The 27,057-nt window shown below is 39.3% G+C and overlaps 22 non-coding genes across 22 annotated transcripts; all 22 read right to left on the reverse strand.

Moving 5' to 3' along the window:
• Positions 1–723: 723 nt before the first annotated feature.
• On the reverse strand, positions 724–842 carry LOC140028658 (5S ribosomal RNA). The gene has a single exon (XR_011832563.1). It is a non-coding gene; the product is annotated as a 5S ribosomal RNA (ribosomal RNA).
• A 1,135-nt stretch (positions 843–1,977) lies between these two features.
• LOC140028659 (5S ribosomal RNA) lies at positions 1,978–2,096 on the reverse strand. The gene has a single exon (XR_011832564.1). It is a non-coding gene; the product is annotated as a 5S ribosomal RNA (ribosomal RNA).
• A 1,135-nt stretch (positions 2,097–3,231) lies between these two features.
• On the reverse strand, positions 3,232–3,350 carry LOC140028660 (5S ribosomal RNA). Its single transcript, XR_011832565.1, has one exon. It is a non-coding gene; the product is annotated as a 5S ribosomal RNA (ribosomal RNA).
• A 1,125-nt stretch (positions 3,351–4,475) lies between these two features.
• LOC140028662 (5S ribosomal RNA) lies at positions 4,476–4,594 on the reverse strand. Its single transcript, XR_011832567.1, has one exon. It is a non-coding gene; the product is annotated as a 5S ribosomal RNA (ribosomal RNA).
• Positions 4,595–5,729: 1,135 nt separating this feature from the next.
• Positions 5,730–5,848, reverse strand: LOC140028663 (5S ribosomal RNA). Its single transcript, XR_011832568.1, has one exon. It is a non-coding gene; the product is annotated as a 5S ribosomal RNA (ribosomal RNA).
• Positions 5,849–6,970: 1,122 nt separating this feature from the next.
• Positions 6,971–7,089, reverse strand: LOC140028664 (5S ribosomal RNA). The gene has a single exon (XR_011832569.1). It is a non-coding gene; the product is annotated as a 5S ribosomal RNA (ribosomal RNA).
• A 1,135-nt stretch (positions 7,090–8,224) lies between these two features.
• LOC140028665 (5S ribosomal RNA) lies at positions 8,225–8,343 on the reverse strand. The gene has a single exon (XR_011832570.1). It is a non-coding gene; the product is annotated as a 5S ribosomal RNA (ribosomal RNA).
• A 1,135-nt stretch (positions 8,344–9,478) lies between these two features.
• LOC140028666 (5S ribosomal RNA) lies at positions 9,479–9,597 on the reverse strand. Its single transcript, XR_011832571.1, has one exon. It is a non-coding gene; the product is annotated as a 5S ribosomal RNA (ribosomal RNA).
• A 1,135-nt stretch (positions 9,598–10,732) lies between these two features.
• LOC140028667 (5S ribosomal RNA) lies at positions 10,733–10,851 on the reverse strand. The gene has a single exon (XR_011832572.1). It is a non-coding gene; the product is annotated as a 5S ribosomal RNA (ribosomal RNA).
• A 1,125-nt stretch (positions 10,852–11,976) lies between these two features.
• On the reverse strand, positions 11,977–12,095 carry LOC140028668 (5S ribosomal RNA). Its single transcript, XR_011832573.1, has one exon. It is a non-coding gene; the product is annotated as a 5S ribosomal RNA (ribosomal RNA).
• A 1,122-nt stretch (positions 12,096–13,217) lies between these two features.
• LOC140028669 (5S ribosomal RNA) lies at positions 13,218–13,336 on the reverse strand. The gene has a single exon (XR_011832574.1). It is a non-coding gene; the product is annotated as a 5S ribosomal RNA (ribosomal RNA).
• A 1,122-nt stretch (positions 13,337–14,458) lies between these two features.
• On the reverse strand, positions 14,459–14,577 carry LOC140029828 (5S ribosomal RNA). The gene has a single exon (XR_011833743.1). It is a non-coding gene; the product is annotated as a 5S ribosomal RNA (ribosomal RNA).
• A 1,122-nt stretch (positions 14,578–15,699) lies between these two features.
• On the reverse strand, positions 15,700–15,818 carry LOC140028670 (5S ribosomal RNA). Its single transcript, XR_011832575.1, has one exon. It is a non-coding gene; the product is annotated as a 5S ribosomal RNA (ribosomal RNA).
• A 1,122-nt stretch (positions 15,819–16,940) lies between these two features.
• LOC140029829 (5S ribosomal RNA) lies at positions 16,941–17,059 on the reverse strand. The gene has a single exon (XR_011833744.1). It is a non-coding gene; the product is annotated as a 5S ribosomal RNA (ribosomal RNA).
• Positions 17,060–18,181: 1,122 nt separating this feature from the next.
• LOC140028671 (5S ribosomal RNA) lies at positions 18,182–18,300 on the reverse strand. Its single transcript, XR_011832576.1, has one exon. It is a non-coding gene; the product is annotated as a 5S ribosomal RNA (ribosomal RNA).
• Positions 18,301–19,412: 1,112 nt separating this feature from the next.
• Positions 19,413–19,531, reverse strand: LOC140028673 (5S ribosomal RNA). Its single transcript, XR_011832578.1, has one exon. It is a non-coding gene; the product is annotated as a 5S ribosomal RNA (ribosomal RNA).
• A 1,026-nt stretch (positions 19,532–20,557) lies between these two features.
• On the reverse strand, positions 20,558–20,676 carry LOC140030797 (5S ribosomal RNA). The gene has a single exon (XR_011834716.1). It is a non-coding gene; the product is annotated as a 5S ribosomal RNA (ribosomal RNA).
• Positions 20,677–21,798: 1,122 nt separating this feature from the next.
• On the reverse strand, positions 21,799–21,917 carry LOC140028674 (5S ribosomal RNA). The gene has a single exon (XR_011832579.1). It is a non-coding gene; the product is annotated as a 5S ribosomal RNA (ribosomal RNA).
• Positions 21,918–23,039: 1,122 nt separating this feature from the next.
• Positions 23,040–23,158, reverse strand: LOC140028675 (5S ribosomal RNA). The gene has a single exon (XR_011832580.1). It is a non-coding gene; the product is annotated as a 5S ribosomal RNA (ribosomal RNA).
• Positions 23,159–24,280: 1,122 nt separating this feature from the next.
• LOC140030798 (5S ribosomal RNA) lies at positions 24,281–24,399 on the reverse strand. The gene has a single exon (XR_011834717.1). It is a non-coding gene; the product is annotated as a 5S ribosomal RNA (ribosomal RNA).
• A 1,135-nt stretch (positions 24,400–25,534) lies between these two features.
• Positions 25,535–25,653, reverse strand: LOC140031188 (5S ribosomal RNA). Its single transcript, XR_011835109.1, has one exon. It is a non-coding gene; the product is annotated as a 5S ribosomal RNA (ribosomal RNA).
• Positions 25,654–26,778: 1,125 nt separating this feature from the next.
• Positions 26,779–26,897, reverse strand: LOC140030799 (5S ribosomal RNA). The gene has a single exon (XR_011834718.1). It is a non-coding gene; the product is annotated as a 5S ribosomal RNA (ribosomal RNA).
• Between the last annotated feature and the right edge of the window lie 160 nt (positions 26,898–27,057).

Raw genomic sequence — 27,057 nt, forward strand, 5'->3', positions numbered from 1 at the left:
TTAATTTATCACTGTAATTTCTAATAAAATCAATTTCTCACAAAACTAATTACATAATCAAGTAATAAAAATTTAAATAAATGATTCCAAATCAAATCTAAAATAAATTAAACACCGTAAAAGTGTTTTATCCCAAGCAAAATATAAAATAAATTAAAACAATACAAAAGTGAAAAATAATATAATATATTATTTGTCCAAGTATAATAATTTCAACTTCACACAAATTAAATAAATTCGTTTAGGATTAAGTAATTAATGCCTTTGAAAAAAAGAATAACTTAGTTTAGTTAGATAAAATTATTTTTATGTTTATTAAATTATTTTTAATTCGTAAACGGGTCATATCGGGTCATATCAGGTCACCACGGGTTGACCCGAAATCGACCGGTTTTCTTTTCGGGTTCATCGGGTCCAACCCGATTCTGACCCGAATTCCCGAAACCTCAACCCAAACCCATTAATTTCGTGTTAGGTTCGTGTCGTGTTTTCAGGTCGTGTCGAAAATTGCCACCCCTAGTTGCGGTGATACATTTGCGCCGACAAATTTGAGCGACGATCCGGGCTTTGATCGAGCCGTACCGTTCCTGATTTGTCTCGCGCCTTCAGATCCTCCTTCACGCTTCGACAAGAAGCAAAATATTAAGCAATCGTTCCGACGGAGCTAAATTACTACAGGATAAAGAACGAATAGGAAATTTGGATTTCGAAACAAAAAAAAGAGGGGTGCAACACGAGGACTTCCCAGGGGGTCACCCATCCTAGTACTACTCTCGCCCAAGCACGCTTAACTTCGGAGTTCTGATGGGATCCGGTGCATTAGTGCTGGTATGATCGCACCCGCCATGTTCCTTTCGCTTTATTCTTTTAAACTACCCCGTCCTGCGAAGCAGTGTGGCTTTTCTAGACCGAAATTCATTTTAAGCGTCAATTCAAGCATTTTCCTCTTATCCTTTTATTTATTTACTTTATATTTTTTTTTGTTATTGATTTGCACCCTGTTTTTTTCCCTCATCCCGCAACTCTAAATTATCATGAAATCAATCCTTCACGCTTGCAGTTAGGGGTGGCAATTCGGGTCCAAATCAGGTTGGCGGGTCGGGTTCGGGTCAACAGACCCGCCAGAAAATCTGTTGACCCGAACCCCGACCCGCCAACCCGTGACGGGTCAGGTATGCTGACCCGAACCCGAAAATTTCAGGTTTACGGGGCGGCGGGTCGACCCGAAATGACCCGAAACTTAATTTTAATTTATTAATTTATCACTGTAATTTCTAATAAAATCAATTTCTCACAAAACTAATTACATAATCAAGTAATAAAAATTTAAATAAATGATTCCAAATCAAATCTAAAATAAATTAAACACCGTAAAAGTGTTTTATCCCAAGCAAAATATAAAATAAATTAAAACAATACAAAAGTGAAAAATAATATAATATATTATTTGTCCAAGTATAATAATTTCAACTTCACACAAATTAAATAAATTCGTTTAGGATTAAGTAATTAATGCCTTTGAAAAAAAGAATAACTTAGTTTAGTTAGATAAAATTATTTTTATGTTTATTAAATTATTTTTAATTCGTAAACGGGTCATATCGGGTCATATCAGGTCACCACGGGTTGACCCGAAATCGACCGGTTTTCTTTTCGGGTTCATCGGGTCCAACCCGATTCTGACCCGAATTCCCGAAACCTCAACCCAAACCCATTAATTTCGTGTTAGGTTCGTGTCGTGTTTTCAGGTCGTGTCGAAAATTGCCACCCCTAGTTGCGTTGATACATTTGCGCCGACAAATTTGAGCGACGATCCGGGCTTTGATCGAGCCGTACCGTTCCTGATTTGTCTCGCGCCTTCAGATCCTCCTTCACGCTTCGACAAGAAGCAAAATATTAAGCAATCGTTCCGACGGAGCTAAATTACTACAGGATAAAGAACGAATAGGAAATTTGGATTTCGAAACAAAAAAGAAAGGGGTGCAACACGAGGACTTCCCAGGGGGTCACCCATCCTAGTACTACTCTCGCCCAAGCACGCTTAACTTCGGAGTTCTGATGGGATCCGGTGCATTAGTGCTGGTATGATCGCACCCGCCATGTTCCTTTCGCTTTATTCTTTTAAACTACCCCGTCCTGCGAAGCAGTGTGGCTTTTCTAGACCGAAATTCATTTTAAGCGTCAATTCAAGCATTTTCCTCTTATCCTTTTATTTATTTACTTTATATTTTTTTTTGTTATTGATTTGCACCCTGTTTTTTTCCCTCATCCCGCAACTCTAAATTATCATGAAATCAATCCTTCACGCTTGCAGTTAGGGGTGGCAATTCGGGTCCAAATCAGGTTGGCGGGTCGGGTTCGGGTCAACAGACCCGCCAGAAAATCTGTTGACCCGAACCCCGACCCGCCAACCCGTGACGGGTCAGGTATGCTGACCCGAACCCGAAAATTTCAGGTTTACGGGGCGGCGGGTCGACCCGAAATGACCCGAAACTTAATTTTAATTTATTAATTTATCACTGTAATTTCTAATAAAATCAATTTCTCACAAAACTAATTACATAATCAAGTAATAAAAATTTAAATAAATGATTCCAAATCAAATCTAAAATAAATTAAACACCGTAAAAGTGTTTTATCCCAAGCAAAATATAAAATAAATTAAAACAATACAAAAGTGAAAAATAATATAATATATTATTTGTCCAAGTATAATAATTTCAACTTCACACAAATTAAATAAATTCGTTTAGGATTAAGTAATTAATGCCTTTGAAAAAAAGAATAACTTAGTTTAGTTAGATAAAATTATTTTTATGTTTATTAAATTATTTTTAATTCGTAAACGGGTCATATCGGGTCATATCAGGTCACCACGGGTTGACCCGAAATCGACCGGTTTTCTTTTCGGGTTCATCGGGTCCAACCCGATTCTGACCCGAATTCCCGAAACCTCAACCCAAACCCATTAATTTCGTGTTAGGTTCGTGTCATGTTTTCAGGTCGTGTCGAAAATTGCCACCCCTAGTTGCGGTGATACATTTGCGCCGACAAATTTGAGCGACGATCCGGGCTTTGATCGAGCCGTACCGTTCCTGATTTGTCTCGCGCCTTCAGATCCTCCTTCACGCTTCGACAAGAAGCAAAATATTAAGCAATCGTTCCGACGGAGCTAAATTACTACAGGATAAAGAACGAATAGGAAATTTGGATTTCGAAACAAAAAAGAGAGGGGTGCAACACGAGGACTTCCCAGGGGGTCACCCATCCTAGTACTACTCTCGCCCAAGCACGCTTAACTTCGGAGTTCTGATGGGATCCGGTGCATTAGTGCTGGTATGATCGCACCCGCCATGTTCCTTTCGCTTTATTCTTTTAAACTACCCCGTCCTGCGAAGCAGTGTGGCTTTTCTAGACCGAAATTCATTTTAAGCGTCAATTCAAGCATTTTCCTCTTATCCTTTTATTTATTTACTTTATATTTTTTTTTGTTATTGATTTGCACCCTGTTTTTTTCCCTCATCCCGCAACTCTAAATTATCATGAAATCAATCCTTCACGCTTGCAGTTAGGGGTGGCAATTCGGGTCCAAATCAGGTTGGCGGGTCGGGTTCGGGTCAACAGACCCGCCAGAAAATCTGTTGACCCGAACCCCGACCCGCCAACCCGTGACGGGTCAGGTATGCTGACCCGAACCCGAAAATTTCAGGTTTACGGGGCGGCGGGTCGACCCGAAATGACCCGAAACTTAATTTTAATTTATTAATTTATCACTGTAATTTCTAATAAAATCAATTTCTCACAAAACTAATTACATAATCAAGTAATAAAAATTTAAATAAATGATTCCAAATCAAATCTAAAATAAATTAAACACCGTAAAAGTGTTTTATCCCAAGCAAAATATAAAATAAATTAAAACAATACAAAAGTGAAAAATAATATAATATATTATTTGTCCAAGTATAATAATTTCAACTTCACACAAATTAAATAAATTCGTTTAGGATTAAGTAATTAATGCCTTTGAAAAAAAGAATAACTTAGTTTAGTTAGATAAAATTATTTTTATGTTTATTAAATTATTTTTAATTCGTAAACGGGTCATATCAGGTCACCACGGGTTGACCCGAAATCGACCGGTTTTCTTTTCGGGTTCATCGGGTCCAACCCGATTCTGACCCGAATTCCCGAAACCTCAACCCAAACCCATTAATTTCGTGTTAGGTTCGTGTCGTGTTTTCAGGTCGTGTCGAAAATTGCCACCCCTAGTTGCGGTGATACATTTGCGCCGACAAATTTGAGCGACGATCCGGGCTTTGATCGAGCCGTACCGTTCCTGATTTGTCTCGCGCCTTCAGATCCTCCTTCACGCTTCGACAAGAAGCAAAATATTAAGCAATCGTTCCGACGGAGCTAAATTACTACAGGATAAAGAACGAATAGGAAATTTGGATTTCGAAACAAAAAAGAGAGGGGTGCAACACGAGGACTTCCCAGGGGGTCACCCATCCTAGTACTACTCTCGCCCAAGCACGCTTAACTTCGGAGTTCTGATGGGATCCGGTGCATTAGTGCTGGTATGATCGCACCCGCCATGTTCCTTTCGCTTTATTCTTTTAAACTACCCCGTCCTGCGAAGCAGTGTGGCTTTTCTAGACCGAAATTCATTTTAAGCGTCAATTCAAGCATTTTCCTCTTATCCTTTTATTTATTTACTTTATATTTTTTTTTGTTATTGATTTGCACCCTGTTTTTTTCCCTCATCCCGCAACTCTAAATTATCATGAAATCAATCCTTCACGCTTGCAGTTAGGGGTGGCAATTCGGGTCCAAATCAGGTTGGCGGGTCGGGTTCGGGTCAACAGACCCGCCAGAAAATCTGTTGACCCGAACCCCGACCCGCCAACCCGTGACGGGTCAGGTATGCTGACCCGAACCCGAAAATTTCAGGTTTACGGGGCGGCGGGTCGACCCGAAATGACCCGAAACTTAATTTTAATTTATTAATTTATCACTGTAATTTCTAATAAAATCAATTTCTCACAAAACTAATTACATAATCAAGTAATAAAAATTTAAATAAATGATTCCAAATCAAATCTAAAATAAATTAAACACCGTAAAAGTGTTTTATCCCAAGCAAAATATAAAATAAATTAAAACAATACAAAAGTGAAAAATAATATAATATATTATTTGTCCAAGTATAATAATTTCAACTTCACACAAATTAAATAAATTCGTTTAGGATTAAGTAATTAATGCCTTTGAAAAAAAGAATAACTTAGTTTAGTTAGATAAAATTATTTTTATGTTTATTAAATTATTTTTAATTCGTAAACGGGTCATATCGGGTCATATCAGGTCACCACGGGTTGACCCGAAATCGACCGGTTTTCTTTTCGGGTTCATCGGGTCCAACCCGATTCTGACCCGAATTCCCGAAACCTCAACCCAAACCCATTAATTTCGTGTTAGGTTCGTGTCGTGTTTTCAGGTCGTGTCGAAAATTGCCACCCCTAGTTGCGGTGATACATTTGCGCCGACAAATTTGAGCGACGATCCGGGCTTTGATCGAGCCGTACCGTTCCTGATTTGTCTCGCGCCTTCAGATCCTCCTTCACGCTTCGACAAGAAGCAAAATATTAAGCAATCGTTCCGACGGAGCTAAATTACTACAGGATAAAGAACGAATAGGAAATTTGGATTTCGAAACAAAAAAGAGAGGGGTGCAACACGAGGACTTCCCAGGGGGTCACCCATCCTAGTACTACTCTCGCCCAAGCACGCTTAACTTCGGAGTTCTGATGGGATCCGGTGCATTAGTGCTGGTATGATCGCACCCGCCATGTTCCTTTCGCTTTATTCTTTTAAACTACCCCGTCCTGCGAAGCAGTGTGGCTTTTCTAGACCGAAATTCATTTTAAGCGTCAATTCAAGCATTTTCCTCTTATCCTTTTATTTATTTACTTTATATTTTTTTTTGTTATTGATTTGCACCCTGTTTTTTTCCCTCATCCCGCAACTCTAAATTATCATGAAATCAATCCTTCACGCTTGCAGTTAGGGGTGGCAATTCGGGTCCAAATCAGGTTGGCGGGTCGGGTTCGGGTCAACAGACCCGCCAGAAAATCTGTTGACCCGAACCCCGACCCGCCAACCCGTGACGGGTCAGGTATGCTGACCCGAACCCGAAAATTTCAGGTTTACGGGGCGGCGGGTCGACCCGAAATGACCCGAAACTTAATTTTAATTTATTAATTTATCACTGTAATTTCTAATAAAATCAATTTCTCACAAAACTAATTACATAATCAAGTAATAAAAATTTAAATAAATGATTCCAAATCAAATCTAAAATAAATTAAACACCGTAAAAGTGTTTTATCCCAAGCAAAATATAAAATAAATTAAAACAATACAAAAGTGAAAAATAATATAATATATTATTTGTCCAAGTATAATAATTTCAACTTCACACAAATTAAATAAATTCGTTTAGGATTAAGTAATTAATGCCTTTGAAAAAAAGAATAACTTAGTTTAGTTAGATAAAATTATTTTTATGTTTATTAAATTATTTTTAATTCGTAAACGGGTCATATCGGGTCATATCAGGTCACCACGGGTTGACCCGAAATCGACCGGTTTTCTTTTCGGGTTCATCGGGTCCAACCCGATTCTGACCCGAATTCCCGAAACCTCAACCCAAACCCATTAATTTCGTGTTAGGTTCGTGTCGTGTCGAAAATTGCCACCCCTAGTTGCGGTGATACATTTGCGCCGACAAATTTGAGCGACGATCCGGGCTTTGATCGAGCCGTACCGTTCCTGATTTGTCTCGCGCCTTCAGATCCTCCTTCACGCTTCGACAAGAAGCAAAATATTAAGCAATCGTTCCGACGGAGCTAAATTACTACAGGATAAAGAACGAATAGGAAATTTGGATTTCGAAACAAAAAAGAGAGGGGTGCAACACGAGGACTTCCCAGGGGGTCACCCATCCTAGTACTACTCTCGCCCAAGCACGCTTAACTTCGGAGTTCTGATGGGATCCGGTGCATTAGTGCTGGTATGATCGCACCCGCCATGTTCCTTTCGCTTTATTCTTTTAAACTACCCCGTCCTGCGAAGCAGTGTGGCTTTTCTAGACCGAAATTCATTTTAAGCGTCAATTCAAGCATTTTCCTCTTATCCTTTTATTTATTTACTTTATATTTTTTTTTGTTATTGATTTGCACCCTGTTTTTTTCCCTCATCCCGCAACTCTAAATTATCATGAAATCAATCCTTCACGCTTGCAGTTAGGGGTGGCAATTCGGGTCCAAATCAGGTTGGCGGGTCGGGTTCGGGTCAACAGACCCGCCAGAAAATCTGTTGACCCGAACCCCGACCCGCCAACCCGTGACGGGTCAGGTATGCTGACCCGAACCCGAAAATTTCAGGTTTACGGGGCGGCGGGTCGACCCGAAATGACCCGAAACTTAATTTTAATTTATTAATTTATCACTGTAATTTCTAATAAAATCAATTTCTCACAAAACTAATTACATAATCAAGTAATAAAAATTTAAATAAATGATTCCAAATCAAATCTAAAATAAATTAAACACCGTAAAAGTGTTTTATCCCAAGCAAAATATAAAATAAATTAAAACAATACAAAAGTGAAAAATAATATAATATATTATTTGTCCAAGTATAATAATTTCAACTTCACACAAATTAAATAAATTCGTTTAGGATTAAGTAATTAATGCCTTTGAAAAAAAGAATAACTTAGTTTAGTTAGATAAAATTATTTTTATGTTTATTAAATTATTTTTAATTCGTAAACGGGTCATATCGGGTCATATCAGGTCACCACGGGTTGACCCGAAATCGACCGGTTTTCTTTTCGGGTTCATCGGGTCCAACCCGATTCTGACCCGAATTCCCGAAACCTCAACCCAAACCCATTAATTTCGTGTTAGGTTCGTGTCGTGTTTTCAGGTCGTGTCGAAAATTGCCACCCCTAGTTGCGGTGATACATTTGCGCCGACAAATTTGAGCGACGATCCGGGCTTTGATCGAGCCGTACCGTTCCTGATTTGTCTCGCGCCTTCAGATCCTCCTTCACGCTTCGACAAGAAGCAAAATATTAAGCAATCGTTCCGACGGAGCTAAATTACTACAGGATAAAGAACGAATAGGAAATTTGGATTTCGAAACAAAAAAAAGAGGGGTGCAACACGAGGACTTCCCAGGGGGTCACCCATCCTAGTACTACTCTCGCCCAAGCACGCTTAACTTCGGAGTTCTGATGGGATCCGGTGCATTAGTGCTGGTATGATCGCACCCGCCATGTTCCTTTCGCTTTATTCTTTTAAACTACCCCGTCCTGCGAAGCAGTGTGGCTTTTCTAGACCGAAATTCATTTTAAGCGTCAATTCAAGCATTTTCCTCTTATCCTTTTATTTATTTACTTTATATTTTTTTTTGTTATTGATTTGCACCCTGTTTTTTTCCCTCATCCCGCAACTCTAAATTATCATGAAATCAATCCTTCACGCTTGCAGTTAGGGGTGGCAATTCGGGTCCAAATCAGGTTGGCGGGTCGGGTTCGGGTCAACAGACCCGCCAGAAAATCTGTTGACCCGAACCCCGACCCGCCAACCCGTGACGGGTCAGGTATGCTGACCCGAACCCGAAAATTTCAGGTTTACGGGGCGGCGGGTCGACCCGAAATGACCCGAAACTTAATTTTAATTTATTAATTTATCACTGTAATTTCTAATAAAATCAATTTCTCACAAAACTAATTACATAATCAAGTAATAAAAATTTAAATAAATGATTCCAAATCAAATCTAAAATAAATTAAACACCGTAAAAGTGTTTTATCCCAAGCAAAATATAAAATAAATTAAAACAATACAAAAGTGAAAAATAATATAATATATTATTTGTCCAAGTATAATAATTTCAACTTCACACAAATTAAATAAATTCGTTTAGGATTAAGTAATTAATGCCTTTGAAAAAAAGAATAACTTAGTTTAGTTAGATAAAATTATTTTTATGTTTATTAAATTATTTTTAATTCGTAAACGGGTCATATCGGGTCATATCAGGTCACCACGGGTTGACCCGAAATCGACCGGTTTTCTTTTCGGGTTCATCGGGTCCAACCCGATTCTGACCCGAATTCCCGAAACCTCAACCCAAACCCATTAATTTCGTGTTAGGTTCGTGTCGTGTTTTCAGGTCGTGTCGAAAATTGCCACCCCTAGTTGCGTTGATACATTTGCGCCGACAAATTTGAGCGACGATCCGGGCTTTGATCGAGCCGTACCGTTCCTGATTTGTCTCGCGCCTTCAGATCCTCCTTCACGCTTCGACAAGAAGCAAAATATTAAGCAATCGTTCCGACGGAGCTAAATTACTACAGGATAAAGAACGAATAGGAAATTTGGATTTCGAAACAAAAAAGAAAGGGGTGCAACACGAGGACTTCCCAGGGGGTCACCCATCCTAGTACTACTCTCGCCCAAGCACGCTTAACTTCGGAGTTCTGATGGGATCCGGTGCATTAGTGCTGGTATGATCGCACCCGCCATGTTCCTTTCGCTTTATTCTTTTAAACTACCCCGTCCTGCGAAGCAGTGTGGCTTTTCTAGACCGAAATTCATTTTAAGCGTCAATTCAAGCATTTTCCTCTTATCCTTTTATTTATTTACTTTATATTTTTTTTTGTTATTGATTTGCACCCTGTTTTTTTCCCTCATCCCGCAACTCTAAATTATCATGAAATCAATCCTTCACGCTTGCAGTTAGGGGTGGCAATTCGGGTCCAAATCAGGTTGGCGGGTCGGGTTCGGGTCAACAGACCCGCCAGAAAATCTGTTGACCCGAACCCCGACCCGCCAACCCGTGACGGGTCAGGTATGCTGACCCGAACCCGAAAATTTCAGGTTTACGGGGCGGCGGGTCGACCCGAAATGACCCGAAACTTAATTTTAATTTATTAATTTATCACTGTAATTTCTAATAAAATCAATTTCTCACAAAACTAATTACATAATCAAGTAATAAAAATTTAAATAAATGATTCCAAATCAAATCTAAAATAAATTAAACACCGTAAAAGTGTTTTATCCCAAGCAAAATATAAAATAAATTAAAACAATACAAAAGTGAAAAATAATATAATATATTATTTGTCCAAGTATAATAATTTCAACTTCACACAAATTAAATAAATTCGTTTAGGATTAAGTAATTAATGCCTTTGAAAAAAAGAATAACTTAGTTTAGTTAGATAAAATTATTTTTATGTTTATTAAATTATTTTTAATTCGTAAACGGGTCATATCGGGTCATATCAGGTCACCACGGGTTGACCCGAAATCGACCGGTTTTCTTTTCGGGTTCATCGGGTCCAACCCGATTCTGACCCGAATTCCCGAAACCTCAACCCAAACCCATTAATTTCGTGTTAGGTTCGTGTCATGTTTTCAGGTCGTGTCGAAAATTGCCACCCCTAGTTGCGGTGATACATTTGCGCCGACAAATTTGAGCGACGATCCGGGCTTTGATCGAGCCGTACCGTTCCTGATTTGTCTCGCGCCTTCAGATCCTCCTTCACGCTTCGACAAGAAGCAAAATATTAAGCAATCGTTCCGACGGAGCTAAATTACTACAGGATAAAGAACGAATAGGAAATTTGGATTTCGAAACAAAAAAGAGAGGGGTGCAACACGAGGACTTCCCAGGGGGTCACCCATCCTAGTACTACTCTCGCCCAAGCACGCTTAACTTCGGAGTTCTGATGGGATCCGGTGCATTAGTGCTGGTATGATCGCACCCGCCATGTTCCTTTCGCTTTATTCTTTTAAACTACCCCGTCCTGCGAAGCAGTGTGGCTTTTCTAGACCGAAATTCATTTTAAGCGTCAATTCAAGCATTTTCCTCTTATCCTTTTATTTATTTACTTTATATTTTTTTTTGTTATTGATTTGCACCCTGTTTTTTTCCCTCATCCCGCAACTCTAAATTATCATGAAATCAATCCTTCACGCTTGCAGTTAGGGGTGGCAATTCGGGTCCAAATCAGGTTGGCGGGTCGGGTTCGGGTCAACAGACCCGCCAGAAAATCTGTTGACCCGAACCCCGACCCGCCAACCCGTGACGGGTCAGGTATGCTGACCCGAACCCGAAAATTTCAGGTTTACGGGGCGGCGGGTCGACCCGAAATGACCCGAAACTTAATTTTAATTTATTAATTTATCACTGTAATTTCTAATAAAATCAATTTCTCACAAAACTAATTACATAATCAAGTAATAAAAATTTAAATAAATGATTCCAAATCAAATCTAAAATAAATTAAACACCGTAAAAGTGTTTTATCCCAAGCAAAATATAAAATAAATTAAAACAATACAAAAGTGAAAAATAATATAATATATTATTTGTCCAAGTATAATAATTTCAACTTCACACAAATTAAATAAATTCGTTTAGGATTAAGTAATTAATGCCTTTGAAAAAAAGAATAACTTAGTTTAGTTAGATAAAATTATTTTTATGTTTATTAAATTATTTTTAATTCGTAAACGGGTCATATCAGGTCACCACGGGTTGACCCGAAATCGACCGGTTTTCTTTTCGGGTTCATCGGGTCCAACCCGATTCTGACCCGAATTCCCGAAACCTCAACCCAAACCCATTAATTTCGTGTTAGGTTCGTGTCGTGTTTTCAGGTCGTGTCGAAAATTGCCACCCCTAGTTGCGGTGATACATTTGCGCCGACAAATTTGAGCGACGATCCGGGCTTTGATCGAGCCGTACCGTTCCTGATTTGTCTCGCGCCTTCAGATCCTCCTTCACGCTTCGACAAGAAGCAAAATATTAAGCAATCGTTCCGACGGAGCTAAATTACTACAGGATAAAGAACGAATAGGAAATTTGGATTTCGAAACAAAAAAGAGAGGGGTGCAACACGAGGACTTCCCAGGGGGTCACCCATCCTAGTACTACTCTCGCCCAAGCACGCTTAACTTCGGAGTTCTGATGGGATCCGGTGCATTAGTGCTGGTATGATCGCACCCGCCATGTTCCTTTCGCTTTATTCTTTTAAACTACCCCGTCCTGCGAAGCAGTGTGGCTTTTCTAGACCGAAATTCATTTTAAGCGTCAATTCAAGCATTTTCCTCTTATCCTTTTATTTATTTACTTTATATTTTTTTTTGTTATTGATTTGCACCCTGTTTTTTTCCCTCATCCCGCAACTCTAAATTATCATGAAATCAATCCTTCACGCTTGCAGTTAGGGGTGGCAATTCGGGTCCAAATCAGGTTGGCGGGTCGGGTTCGGGTCAACAGACCCGCCAGAAAATCTGTTGACCCGAACCCCGACCCGCCAACCCGTGACGGGTCAGGTATGCTGACCCGAACCCGAAAATTTCAGGTTTACGGGGCGGCGGGTCGACCCGAAATGACCCGAAACTTAATTTTAATTTATTAATTTATCACTGTAATTTCTAATAAAATCAATTTCTCACAAAACTAATTACATAATCAAGTAATAAAAATTTAAATAAATGATTCCAAATCAAATCTAAAATAAATTAAACACCGTAAAAGTGTTTTATCCCAAGCAAAATATAAAATAAATTAAAACAATACAAAAGTGAAAAATAATATAATATATTATTTGTCCAAGTATAATAATTTCAACTTCACACAAATTAAATAAATTCGTTTAGGATTAAGTAATTAATGCCTTTGAAAAAAAGAATAACTTAGTTTAGTTAGATAAAATTATTTTTATGTTTATTAAATTATTTTTAATTCGTAAACGGGTCATATCGGGTCATATCAGGTCACCACGGGTTGACCCGAAATCGACCGGTTTTCTTTTCGGGTTCATCGGGTCCAACCCGATTCTGACCCGAATTCCCGAAACCTCAACCCAAACCCATTAATTTCGTGTTAGGTTCGTGTCGTGTCGAAAATTGCCACCCCTAGTTGCGGTGATACATTTGCGCCGACAAATTTGAGCGACGATCCGGGCTTTGATCGAGCCGTACCGTTCCTGATTTGTCTCGCGCCTTCAGATCCTCCTTCACGCTTCGACAAGAAGCAAAATATTAAGCAATCGTTCCGACGGAGCTAAATTACTACAGGATAAAGAACGAATAGGAAATTTGGATTTCGAAACAAAAAAGAGAGGGGTGCAACACGAGGACTTCCCAGGGGGTCACCCATCCTAGTACTACTCTCGCCCAAGCACGCTTAACTTCGGAGTTCTGATGGGATCCGGTGCATTAGTGCTGGTATGATCGCACCCGCCATGTTCCTTTCGCTTTATTCTTTTAAACTACCCCGTCCTGCGAAGCAGTGTGGCTTTTCTAGACCGAAATTCATTTTAAGCGTCAATTCAAGCATTTTCCTCTTATCCTTTTATTTATTTACTTTATATTTTTTTTTGTTATTGATTTGCACCCTGTTTTTTTCCCTCATCCCGCAACTCTAAATTATCATGAAATCAATCCTTCACGCTTGCAGTTAGGGGTGGCAATTCGGGTCCAAATCAGGTTGGCGGGTCGGGTTCGGGTCAACAGACCCGCCAGAAAATCTGTTGACCCGAACCCCGACCCGCCAACCCGTGACGGGTCAGGTATGCTGACCCGAACCCGAAAATTTCAGGTTTACGGGGCGGCGGGTCGACCCGAAATGACCCGAAACTTAATTTTAATTTATTAATTTATCACTGTAATTTCTAATAAAATCAATTTCTCACAAAACTAATTACATAATCAAGTAATAAAAATTTAAATAAATGATTCCAAATCAAATCTAAAATAAATTAAACACCGTAAAAGTGTTTTATCCCAAGCAAAATATAAAATAAATTAAAACAATACAAAAGTGAAAAATAATATAATATATTATTTGTCCAAGTATAATAATTTCAACTTCACACAAATTAAATAAATTCGTTTAGGATTAAGTAATTAATGCCTTTGAAAAAAAGAATAACTTAGTTTAGTTAGATAAAATTATTTTTATGTTTATTAAATTATTTTTAATTCGTAAACGGGTCATATCGGGTCATATCAGGTCACCACGGGTTGACCCGAAATCGACCGGTTTTCTTTTCGGGTTCATCGGGTCCAACCCGATTCTGACCCGAATTCCCGAAACCTCAACCCAAACCCATTAATTTCGTGTTAGGTTCGTGTCGTGTCGAAAATTGCCACCCCTAGTTGCGGTGATACATTTGCGCCGACAAATTTGAGCGACGATCCGGGCTTTGATCGAGCCGTACCGTTCCTGATTTGTCTCGCGCCTTCAGATCCTCCTTCACGCTTCGACAAGAAGCAAAATATTAAGCAATCGTTCCGACGGAGCTAAATTACTACAGGATAAAGAACGAATAGGAAATTTGGATTTCGAAACAAAAAAGAGAGGGGTGCAACACGAGGATTTCCCAGGGGGTCACCCATCCTAGTACTACTCTCGCCCAAGCACGCTTAACTTCGGAGTTCTGATGGGATCCGGTGCATTAGTGCTGGTATGATCGCACCCGCCATGTTCCTTTCGCTTTATTCTTTTAAACTACCCCGTCCTGCGAAGCAGTGTGGCTTTTCTAGACCGAAATTCATTTTAAGCGTCAATTCAAGCATTTTCCTCTTATCCTTTTATTTATTTACTTTATATTTTTTTTTGTTATTGATTTGCACCCTGTTTTTTTCCCTCATCCCGCAACTCTAAATTATCATGAAATCAATCCTTCACGCTTGCAGTTAGGGGTGGCAATTCGGGTCCAAATCAGGTTGGCGGGTCGGGTTCGGGTCAACAGACCCGCCAGAAAATCTGTTGACCCGAACCCCGACCCGCCAACCCGTGACGGGTCAGGTATGCTGACCCGAACCCGAAAATTTCAGGTTTACGGGGCGGCGGGTCGACCCGAAATGACCCGAAACTTAATTTTAATTTATTAATTTATCACTGTAATTTCTAATAAAATCAATTTCTCACAAAACTAATTACATAATCAAGTAATAAAAATTTAAATAAATGATTCCAAATCAAATCTAAAATAAATTAAACACCGTAAAAGTGTTTTATCCCAAGCAAAATATAAAATAAATTAAAACAATACAAAAGTGAAAAATAATATAATATATTATTTGTCCAAGTATAATAATTTCAACTTCACACAAATTAAATAAATTCGTTTAGGATTAAGTAATTAATGCCTTTGAAAAAAAGAATAACTTAGTTTAGTTAGATAAAATTATTTTTATGTTTATTAAATTATTTTTAATTCGTAAACGGGTCATATCGGGTCATATCAGGTCACCACGGGTTGACCCGAAATCGACCGGTTTTCTTTTCGGGTTCATCGGGTCCAACCCGATTCTGACCCGAATTCCCGAAACCTCAACCCAAACCCATTAATTTCGTGTTAGGTTCGTGTCGTGTCGAAAATTGCCACCCCTAGTTGCGGTGATACATTTGCGCCGACAAATTTGAGCGACGATCCGGGCTTTGATCGAGCCGTACCGTTCCTGATTTGTCTCGCGCCTTCAGATCCTCCTTCACGCTTCGACAAGAAGCAAAATATTAAGCAATCGTTCCGACGGAGCTAAATTACTACAGGATAAAGAACGAATAGGAAATTTGGATTTCGAAACAAAAAAGAGAGGGGTGCAACACGAGGACTTCCCAGGGGGTCACCCATCCTAGTACTACTCTCGCCCAAGCACGCTTAACTTCGGAGTTCTGATGGGATCCGGTGCATTAGTGCTGGTATGATCGCACCCGCCATGTTCCTTTCGCTTTATTCTTTTAAACTACCCCGTCCTGCGAAGCAGTGTGGCTTTTCTAGACCGAAATTCATTTTAAGCGTCAATTCAAGCATTTTCCTCTTATCCTTTTATTTATTTACTTTATATTTTTTTTTGTTATTGATTTGCACCCTGTTTTTTTCCCTCATCCCGCAACTCTAAATTATCATGAAATCAATCCTTCACGCTTGCAGTTAGGGGTGGCAATTCGGGTCCAAATCAGGTTGGCGGGTCGGGTTCGGGTCAACAGACCCGCCAGAAAATCTGTTGACCCGAACCCCGACCCGCCAACCCGTGACGGGTCAGGTATGCTGACCCGAACCCGAAAATTTCAGGTTTACGGGGCGGCGGGTCGACCCGAAATGACCCGAAACTTAATTTTAATTTATTAATTTATCACTGTAATTTCTAATAAAATCAATTTCTCACAAAACTAATTACATAATCAAGTAATAAAAATTTAAATAAATGATTCCAAATCAAATCTAAAATAAATTAAACACCGTAAAAGTGTTTTATCCCAAGCAAAATATAAAATAAATTAAAACAATACAAAAGTGAAAAATAATATAATATATTATTTGTCCAAGTATAATAATTTCAACTTCACACAAATTAAATAAATTCGTTTAGGATTAAGTAATTAATGCCTTTGAAAAAAAGAATAACTTAGTTTAGTTAGATAAAATTATTTTTATGTTTATTAAATTATTTTTAATTCGTAAACGGGTCATATCGGGTCATATCAGGTCACCACGGGTTGACCCGAAATCGACCGGTTTTCTTTTCGGGTTCATCGGGTCCAACCCGATTCTGACCCGAATTCCCGAAACCTCAACCCAAACCCATTAATTTCGTGTTAGGTTCGTGTCGTGTCGAAAATTGCCACCCCTAGTTGCGGTGATACATTTGCGCCGACAAATTTGAGCGACGATCCGGGCTTTGATCGAGCCGTACCGTTCCTGATTTGTCTCGCGCCTTCAGATCCTCCTTCACGCTTCGACAAGAAGCAAAATATTAAGCAATCGTTCCGACGGAGCTAAATTACTACAGGATAAAGAACGAATAGGAAATTTGGATTTCGAAACAAAAAAGAGAGGGGTGCAACACGAGGATTTCCCAGGGGGTCACCCATCCTAGTACTACTCTCGCCCAAGCACGCTTAACTTCGGAGTTCTGATGGGATCCGGTGCATTAGTGCTGGTATGATCGCACCCGCCATGTTCCTTTCGCTTTATTCTTTTAAACTACCCCGTCCTGCGAAGCAGTGTGGCTTTTCTAGACCGAAATTCATTTTAAGCGTCAATTCAAGCATTTTCCTCTTATCCTTTTATTTATTTACTTTATATTTTTTTTTGTTATTGATTTGCACCCTGTTTTTTTCCCTCATCCCGCAACTCTAAATTATCATGAAATCAATCCTTCACGCTTGCAGTTAGGGGTGGCAATTCGGGTCCAAATCAGGTTGGCGGGTCGGGTTCGGGTCAACAGACCCGCCAGAAAATCTGTTGACCCGAACCCCGACCCGCCAACCCGTGACGGGTCAGGTATGCTGACCCGAACCCGAAAATTTCAGGTTTACGGGGCGGCGGGTCGACCCGAAATGACCCGAAACTTAATTTTAATTTATTAATTTATCACTGTAATTTCTAATAAAATCAATTTCTCACAAAACTAATTACATAATCAAGTAATAAAAATTTAAATAAATGATTCCAAATCAAATCTAAAATAAATTAAACACCGTAAAAGTGTTTTATCCCAAGCAAAATATAAAATAAATTAAAACAATACAAAAGTGAAAAATAATATAATATATTATTTGTCCAAGTATAATAATTTCAACTTCACACAAATTAAATAAATTCGTTTAGGATTAAGTAATTAATGCCTTTGAAAAAAAGAATAACTTAGTTTAGTTAGATAAAATTATTTTTATGTTTATTAAATTATTTTTAATTCGTAAACGGGTCATATCGGGTCATATCAGGTCACCACGGGTTGACCCGAAATCGACCGGTTTTCTTTTCGGGTTCATCGGGTCCAACCCGATTCTGACCCGAATTCCCGAAACCTCAACCCAAACCCATTAATTTCGTGTTAGGTTCGTGTCGTGTCGAAAATTGCCACCCCTAGTTGCGGTGATACATTTGCGCCGACAAATTTGAGCGACGATCCGGGCTTTGATCGAGCCGTACCGTTCCTGATTTGTCTCGCGCCTTCAGATCCTCCTTCACGCTTCGACAAGAAGCAAAATATTAAGCAATCGTTCCGACGGAGCTAAATTACTACAGGATAAAGAACGAATAGGAAATTTGGATTTCGAAACAAAAAAGAGAGGGGTGCAACACGAGGACTTCCCAGGGGGTCACCCATCCTAGTACTACTCTCGCCCAAGCACGCTTAACTTCGGAGTTCTGATGGGATCCGGTGCATTAGTGCTGGTATGATCGCACCCGCCATGTTCCTTTCGCTTTATTCTTTTAAACTACCCCGTCCTGCGAAGCAGTGTGGCTTTTCTAGACCGAAATTCATTTTAAGCGTCAATTCAAGCATTTTCCTCTTATCCTTTTATTTATTTACTTTATATTTTTTTTTGTTATTGATTTGCACCCTGTTTTTTTCCCTCATCCCGCAACTCTAAATTATCATGAAATCAATCCTTCACGCTTGCAGTTAGGGGTGGCAATTCGGGTCCAAATCAGGTTGGCGGGTCGGGTTCGGGTCAACAGACCCGCCAGAAAATCTGTTGACCCGAACCCCGACCCGCCAACCCGTGACGGGTCAGGTATGCTGACCCGAACCCGAAAATTTCAGGTTTACGGGGCGGCGGGTCGACCCGAAATGACCCGAAACTTAATTTTAATTTATTAATTTATCACTGTAATTTCTAATAAAATCAATTTCTCACAAAACTAATTACATAATCAAGTAATAAAAATTTAAATAAATGATTCCAAATCAAATCTAAAATAAATTAAACACCGTAAAAGTGTTTTATCCCAAGCAAAATATAAAATAAATTAAAACAATACAAAAGTGAAAAATAATATAATATATTATTTGTCCAAGTATAATAATTTCAACTTCACACAAATTAAATAAATTCGTTTAGGATTAAGTAATTAATGCCTTTGAAAAAAAGAATAACTTAGTTTAGTTAGATAAAATTATTTTTATGTTTATTAAATTATTTTTAATTCGTAAACGGGTCATATCAGGTCACCACGGGTTGACCCGAAATCGACCGGTTTTCTTTTCGGGTTCATCGGGTCCAACCCGATTCTGACCCGAATTCCCGAAACCTCAACCCAAACCCATTAATTTCGTGTTAGGTTCGTGTCGTGTCGAAAATTGCCACCCCTAGTTGCGGTGATACATTTGCGCCGACAAATTTGAGCGACGATCCGGGCTTTGATCGAGCCGTACCGTTCCTGATTTGTCTCGCGCCTTCAGATCCTCCTTCACGCTTCGACAAGAAGCAAAATATTAAGCAATCGTTCCGACGGAGCTAAATTACTACAGGATAAAGAACGAATAGGAAATTTGGATTTCGAAACAAAAAAGAGAGGGGTGCAACACGAGGACTTCCCAGGGGGTCACCCATCCTAGTACTACTCTCGCCCAAGCACGCTTAACTTCGGAGTTCTGATGGGATCCGGTGCATTAGTGCTGGTATGATCGCACCCGCCATGTTCCTTTCGCTTTATTCTTTTAAACTACCCCGTCCTGCGAAGCAGTGTGGCTTTTCTAGACCGAAATTCATTTTAAGCGTCAATTCAAGCATTTTCCTCTTATCCTTTTGCAGTTAGGGGTGGCAATTCGGGTCCAAATCAGGTTGGCGGGTCGGGTTCGGGTCAACAGACCCGCCAGAAAATCTGTTGACCCGAACCCCGACCCGCCAACCCGTGACGGGTCAGGTATGCTGACCCGAACCCGAAAATTTCAGGTTTACGGGGCGGCGGGTCGACCCGAAATGACCCGAAACTTAATTTTAATTTATTAATTTATCACTGTAATTTCTAATAAAATCAATTTCTCACAAAACTAATTACATAATCAAGTAATAAAAATTTAAATAAATGATTCCAAATCAAATCTAAAATAAATTAAACACCGTAAAAGTGTTTTATCCCAAGCAAAATATAAAATAAATTAAAACAATACAAAAGTGAAAAATAATATAATATATTATTTGTCCAAGTATAATAATTTCAACTTCACACAAATTAAATAAATTCGTTTAGGATTAAGTAATTAATGCCTTTGAAAAAAAGAATAACTTAGTTTAGTTAGATAAAATTATTTTTATGTTTATTAAATTATTTTTAATTCGTAAACGGGTCATATCAGGTCACCACGGGTTGACCCGAAATCGACCGGTTTTCTTTTCGGGTTCATCGGGTCCAACCCGATTCTGACCCGAATTCCCGAAACCTCAACCCAAACCCATTAATTTCGTGTTAGGTTCGTGTCGTGTTTTCAGGTCGTGTCGAAAATTGCCACCCCTAGTTGCGGTGATACATTTGCGCCGACAAATTTGAGCGACGATCCGGGCTTTGATCGAGCCGTACCGTTCCTGATTTGTCTCGCGCCTTCAGATCCTCCTTCACGCTTCGACAAGAAGCAAAATATTAAGCAATCGTTCCGACGGAGCTAAATTACTACAGGATAAAGAACGAATAGGAAATTTGGATTTCGAAACAAAAAAGAGAGGGGTGCAACACGAGGACTTCCCAGGGGGTCACCCATCCTAGTACTACTCTCGCCCAAGCACGCTTAACTTCGAAGTTCTGATGGGATCCGGTGCATTAGTGCTGGTATGATCGCACCCGCCATGTTCCTTTCGCTTTATTCTTTTAAACTACCCCGTCCTGCGAAGCAGTGTGGCTTTTCTAGACCGAAATTCATTTTAAGCGTCAATTCAAGCATTTTCCTCTTATCCTTTTATTTATTTACTTTATATTTTTTTTTGTTATTGATTTGCACCCTGTTTTTTTCCCTCATCCCGCAACTCTAAATTATCATGAAATCAATCCTTCACGCTTGCAGTTAGGGGTGGCAATTCGGGTCCAAATCAGGTTGGCGGGTCGGGTTCGGGTCAACAGACCCGCCAGAAAATCTGTTGACCCGAACCCCGACCCGCCAACCCGTGACGGGTCAGGTATGCTGACCCGAACCCGAAAATTTCAGGTTTACGGGGCGGCGGGTCGACCCGAAATGACCCGAAACTTAATTTTAATTTATTAATTTATCACTGTAATTTCTAATAAAATCAATTTCTCACAAAACTAATTACATAATCAAGTAATAAAAATTTAAATAAATGATTCCAAATCAAATCTAAAATAAATTAAACACTGTAAAAGTGTTTTATCCCAAGCAAAATATAAAATAAATTAAAACAATACAAAAGTGAAAAATAATATAATATATTATTTGTCCAAGTATAATAATTTCAACTTCACACAAATTAAATAAATTCGTTTAGGATTAAGTAATTAATGCCTTTGAAAAAAAGAATAACTTAGTTTAGTTAGATAAAATTATTTTTATGTTTATTAAATTATTTTTAATTCGTAAACGGGTCATATCGGGTCATATCAGGTCACCACGGGTTGACCCGAAATCGACCGGTTTTCTTTTCGGGTTCATCGGGTCCAACCCGATTCTGACCCGAATTCCCGAAACCTCAACCCAAACCCATTAATTTCGTGTTAGGTTCGTGTCGTGTCGAAAATTGCCACCCCTAGTTGCGGTGATACATTTGCGCCGACAAATTTGAGCGACGATCCGGGCTTTGATCGAGCCGTACCGTTCCTGATTTGTCTCGCGCCTTCAGATCCTCCTTCACGCTTCGACAAGAAGCAAAATATTAAGCAATCGTTCCGACGGAGCTAAATTACTACAGGATAAAGAACGAATAGGAAATTTGGATTTCGAAACAAAAAAGAGAGGGGTGCAACACGAGGACTTCCCAGGGGGTCACCCATCCTAGTACTACTCTCGCCCAAGCACGCTTAACTTCGGAGTTCTGATGGGATCCGGTGCATTAGTGCTGGTATGATCGCACCCGCCATGTTCCTTTCGCTTTATTCTTTTAAACTACCCCGTCCTGCGAAGCAGTGTGGCTTTTCTAGACCGAAATTCATTTTAAGCGTCAATTCAAGCATTTTCCTCTTATCCTTTTATTTATTTACTTTATATTTTTTTTTGTTATTGATTTGCACCCTGTTTTTTTCCCTCATCCCGCAACTCTAAATTATCATGAAATCAATCCTTCACGCTTGCAGTTAGGGGTGGCAATTCGGGTCCAAATCAGGTTGGCGGGTCGGGTTCGGGTCAACAGACCCGCCAGAAAATCTGTTGACCCGAACCCCGACCCGCCAACCCGTGACGGGTCAGGTATGCTGACCCGAACCCGAAAATTTCAGGTTTACGGGGCGGCGGGTCGACCCGAAATGACCCGAAACTTAATTTTAATTTATTAATTTATCACTGTAATTTCTAATAAAATCAATTTCTCACAAAACTAATTACATAATCAAGTAATAAAAATTTAAATAAATGATTCCAAATCAAATCTAAAATAAATTAAACACTGTAAAAGTGTTTTATCCCAAGCAAAATATAAAATAAATTAAAACAATACAAAAGTGAAAAATAATATAATATATTATTTGTCCAAGTATAATAATTTCAACTTCACACAAATTAAATAAATTCGTTTAGGATTAAGTAATTAATGCCTTTGAAAAAAAGAATAACTTAGTTTAGTTAGATAAAATTATTTTTATGTTTATTAAATTATTTTTAATTCGTAAACGGGTCATATCGGGTCATATCAGGTCACCACGGGTTGACCCGAAATCGACCGGTTTTCTTTTCGGGTTCATCGGGTCCAACCCGATTCTGACCCGAATTCCCGAAACCTCAACCCAAACCCATTAATTTCGTGTTAGGTTCGTGTCGTGTCGAAAATTGCCACCCCTAGTTGCGGTGATACATTTGCGCCGACAAATTTGAGCGACGATCCGGGCTTTGATCGAGCCGTACCGTTCCTGATTTGTCTCGCGCCTTCAGATCCTCCTTCACGCTTCGACAAGAAGCAAAATATTAAGCAATCGTTCCGACGGAGCTAAATTACTACAGGATAAAGAACGAATAGGAAATTTGGATTTCGAAACAAAAAAGAGAGGGGTGCAACACGAGGACTTCCCAGGGGGTCACCCATCCTAGTACTACTCTCGCCCAAGCACGCTTAACTTCGGAGTTCTGATGGGATCCGGTGCATTAGTGCTGGTATGATCGCACCCGCCATGTTCCTTTCGCTTTATTCTTTTAAACTACCCCGTCCTGCGAAGCAGTGTGGCTTTTCTAGACCGAAATTCATTTTAAGCGTCAATTCAAGCATTTTCGTCTTATCCTTTTATTTATTTACTTTATATTTTTTTTTGTTATTGATTTGCACCCTGTTTTTTTCCCTCATCCCGCAACTCTAAATTATCATGAAATCAATCCTTCACGCTTGCAGTTAGGGGTGGCAATTCGGGTCCAAATCAGGTTGGCGGGTCGGGTTCGGGTCAACAGACCCGCCAGAAAATCTGTTGACCCGAACCCCGACCCGCCAACCCGTGACGGGTCAGGTATGCTGACCCGAACCCGAAAATTTCAGGTTTACGGGGCGGCGGGTCGACCCGAAATGACCCGAAACTTAATTTTAATTTATTAATTTATCACTGTAATTTCTAATAAAATCAATTTCTCACAAAACTAATTACATAATCAAGTAATAAAAATTTAAATAAATGATTCCAAATCAAATCTAAAATAAATTAAACACCGTAAAAGTGTTTTATCCCAAGCAAAATATAAAATAAATTAAAACAATACAAAAGTGAAAAATAATATAATATATTATTTGTCCAAGTATAATAATTTCAACTTCACACAAATTAAATAAATTCGTTTAGGATTAAGTAATTAATGCCTTTGAAAAAAAGAATAACTTAGTTTAGTTAGATAAAATTATTTTTATGTTTATTAAATTATTTTTAATTCGTAAACGGGTCATATCGGGTCATATCAGGTCACCACGGGTTGACCCGAAATCGACCGGTTTTCTTTTCGGGTTCATCGGGTCCAACCCGATTCTGACCCGAATTCCCGAAACCTCAACCCAAACCCATTAATTTCGTGTTAGGTTCGTGTCGTGTCGAAAATTGCCACCCCTAGTTGCGGTGATACATTTGCGCCGACAAATTTGAGCGACGATCCGGGCTTTGATCGAGCCGTACCGTTCCTGATTTGTCTCGCGCCTTCAGATCCTCCTTCACGCTTCGACAAGAAGCAAAATATTAAGCAATCGTTCCGACGGAGCTAAATTACTACAGGATAAAGAACGAATAGGAAATTTGGATTTCGAAACAAAAAAGAGAGGGGTGCAACACGAGGACTTCCCAGGGGGTCACCCATCCTAGTACTACTCTCGCCCAAGCACGCTTAACTTCGAAGTTCTGATGGGATCCGGTGCATTAGTGCTGGTATGATCGCACCCGCCATGTTCCTTTCGCTTTATTCTTTTAAACTACCCCGTCCTGCAAAGCAGTGTGTCTTTTCTAGACCGAAATTCATTTTAAGCGTCAATTCAAGCATTTTCCTCTTATCCTTTTATTTATTTACTTTATATTTTTTTTTGTTATTGATTTGCACCCTGTTTTTTTCCCTCATCCCGCAACTCTAAATTATCATGAAATCAATCCTTCACGCTTGCAGTTAGGGGTGGCAATTCGGGTCCAAATCAGGTTGGCGGGTCGGGTTCGGGTCAACAGACCCGCCAGAAAATCTGTTGACCCGAACCCCGACCCGCCAACCCGTGACGGGTCAGGTATGCTGACCCGAACCCGAAAATTTCAGGTTTACGGGGCGGCGGGTCGACCCGAAATGACCCGAAACTTAATTTTAATTTATTAATTTATCACTGTAATTTCTAATAAAATCAATTTCTCACAAAACTAATTACATAATCAAGTAATAAAAATTTAAATAAATGATTCCAAATCAAATCTAAAATAAATTAAACACCGTAAAAGTGTTTTATCCCAAGCAAAATATAAAATAAATTAAAACAATACAAAAGTGAAAAATAATATAATATATTATTTGTCCAAGTATAATAATTTCAACTTCACACAAATTAAATAAATTCGTTTAGGATTAAGTAATTAATGCCTTTGAAAAAAAGAATAACTTAGTTTAGTTAGATAAAATTATTTTTATGTTTATTAAATTATTTTTAATTCGTAAACGGGTCATATCGGGTCATATCAGGTCACCACGGGTTGACCCGAAATCGACCGGTTTTCTTTTCGGGTTCATCGGGTCCAACCCGATTCTGACCCGAATTCCCGAAACCTCAACCCAAACCCATTAATTTCGTGTTAGGTTCGTGTCGTGTTTTCAGGTCGTGTCGAAAATTGCCACCCCTAGTTGCGGTGATACATTTGCGCCGACAAATTTGAGCGACGATCCGGGCTTTGATCGAGCCGTACCGTTCCTGATTTGTCTCGCGCCTTCAGATCCTCCTTCACGCTTCGACAAGAAGCAAAATATTAAGCAATCGTTCCGACGGAGCTAAATTACTACAGGATAAAGAACGAATAGGAAATTTGGATTTCGAAACAAAAAAGAGAGGGGTGCAACACGAGGACTTCCCAGGGGGTCACCCATCCTAGTACTACTCTCGCCCAAGCACGCTTAACTTCGGAGTTCTGATTGGATCCGGTGCATTAGTGCTGGTATGATCGCACCCGCCATGTTCCTTTCGCTTTATTCTTTTAAACTACCCCGTCCTGCGAAGCAGTGTGGCTTTTCTAGACCGAAATTCATTTTAAGCGTCAATTCAAGCATTTTCCTCTTATCCTTTTATTTATTTACTTTATATTTTTTTTTGTTATTGATTTGCACCCTGTTTTTTTCCCTCATCCCGCAACTCTAAATTATCATGAAATCAATCCTTCACGCTTGCAGTTAGGGGTGGCAATTCGGGTCCAAATCAGGTTGGCGGGTCGGGTTCGGGTCAACAGACCCGCCAGAAAATCTGTTGACCCGAACCCCGACCCGCCAACCCGTGACGGGTCAGGTATGCTGACCCGAACCCGAAAATTTCAGGTTTACGGGGCGGCGGGTCGACCCGAAATGACCCGAAACTTAATTTTAATTTATTAATTTATCACTGTAATTTCTAATAAAATCAATTTCTCACAAAACTAATTACATAATCAAGTAATAAAAATTTAAATAAATGATTCCAAATCAAATCTAAAATAAATTAAACACCGTAAAAGTGTTTTATCCCAAGCAAAATATAAAATAAATTAAAACAATACAAAAGTGAAAAATAATATAATATATTATTTGTCCAAGTATAATAATTTCAACTTCACACAAATTAAATAAATTCGTTTAGGATTAAGTAATTAATGCCTTTGAAAAAAAGAATAACTTAGTTTAGTTAGATAAAATTATTTTTATGTTTATTAAATTATTTTTAATTCGTAAACGGGTCATATCAGGTCACCACGGGTTGACCCGAAATCGACCGGTTTTCTTTTCGGGTTCATCGGGTCCAACCCGATTCTGACCCGAATTCCCGAAACCTCAACCCAAACCCATTAATTTCGTGTTAGGTTCGTGTCGTGTTTTCAGGTCGTGTCGAAAATTGCCACCCCTAGTTGCGGTGATACATTTGCGCCGACAAATTTGAGCGACGATCCGGGCTTTGATCGAGCCGTACCGTTCCTGATTTGTCTCGCGCCTTCAGATCCTCCTTCACGCTTCGACAAGAAGCAAAATATTAAGCAATCGTTCCGACGGAGCTAAATTACTACAGGATAAAGAACGAATAGGAAATTTGGATTTCGAAACAAAAAAGAGAGGGGTGCAACACGAGGACTTCCCAGGGGGTCACCCATCCTAGTACTACTCTCGCCCAAGCACGCTTAACTTCGAAGTTCTGATGGGATCCGGTGCATTAGTGCTGGTATGATCGCACCCGCCATGTTCCTTTCGCTTTATTCTTTTAAACTACCCCGTCCTGCGAAGCAGTGTGGCTTTTCTAGACCGAAATTCATTTTAAGCGTCAATTCAAGCATTTTCCTCTTATCCTTTTATTTATTTACTTTATATTTTTTTTTGTTATTGATTTGCACCCTGT

The sequence above is a fragment of the Coffea arabica genome, chromosome 11e (genome assembly GCF_036785885.1).
Source record: "Coffea arabica cultivar ET-39 chromosome 11e, Coffea Arabica ET-39 HiFi, whole genome shotgun sequence".
NCBI lineage: Eukaryota > Viridiplantae > Streptophyta > Magnoliopsida > Gentianales > Rubiaceae > Coffea > Coffea arabica.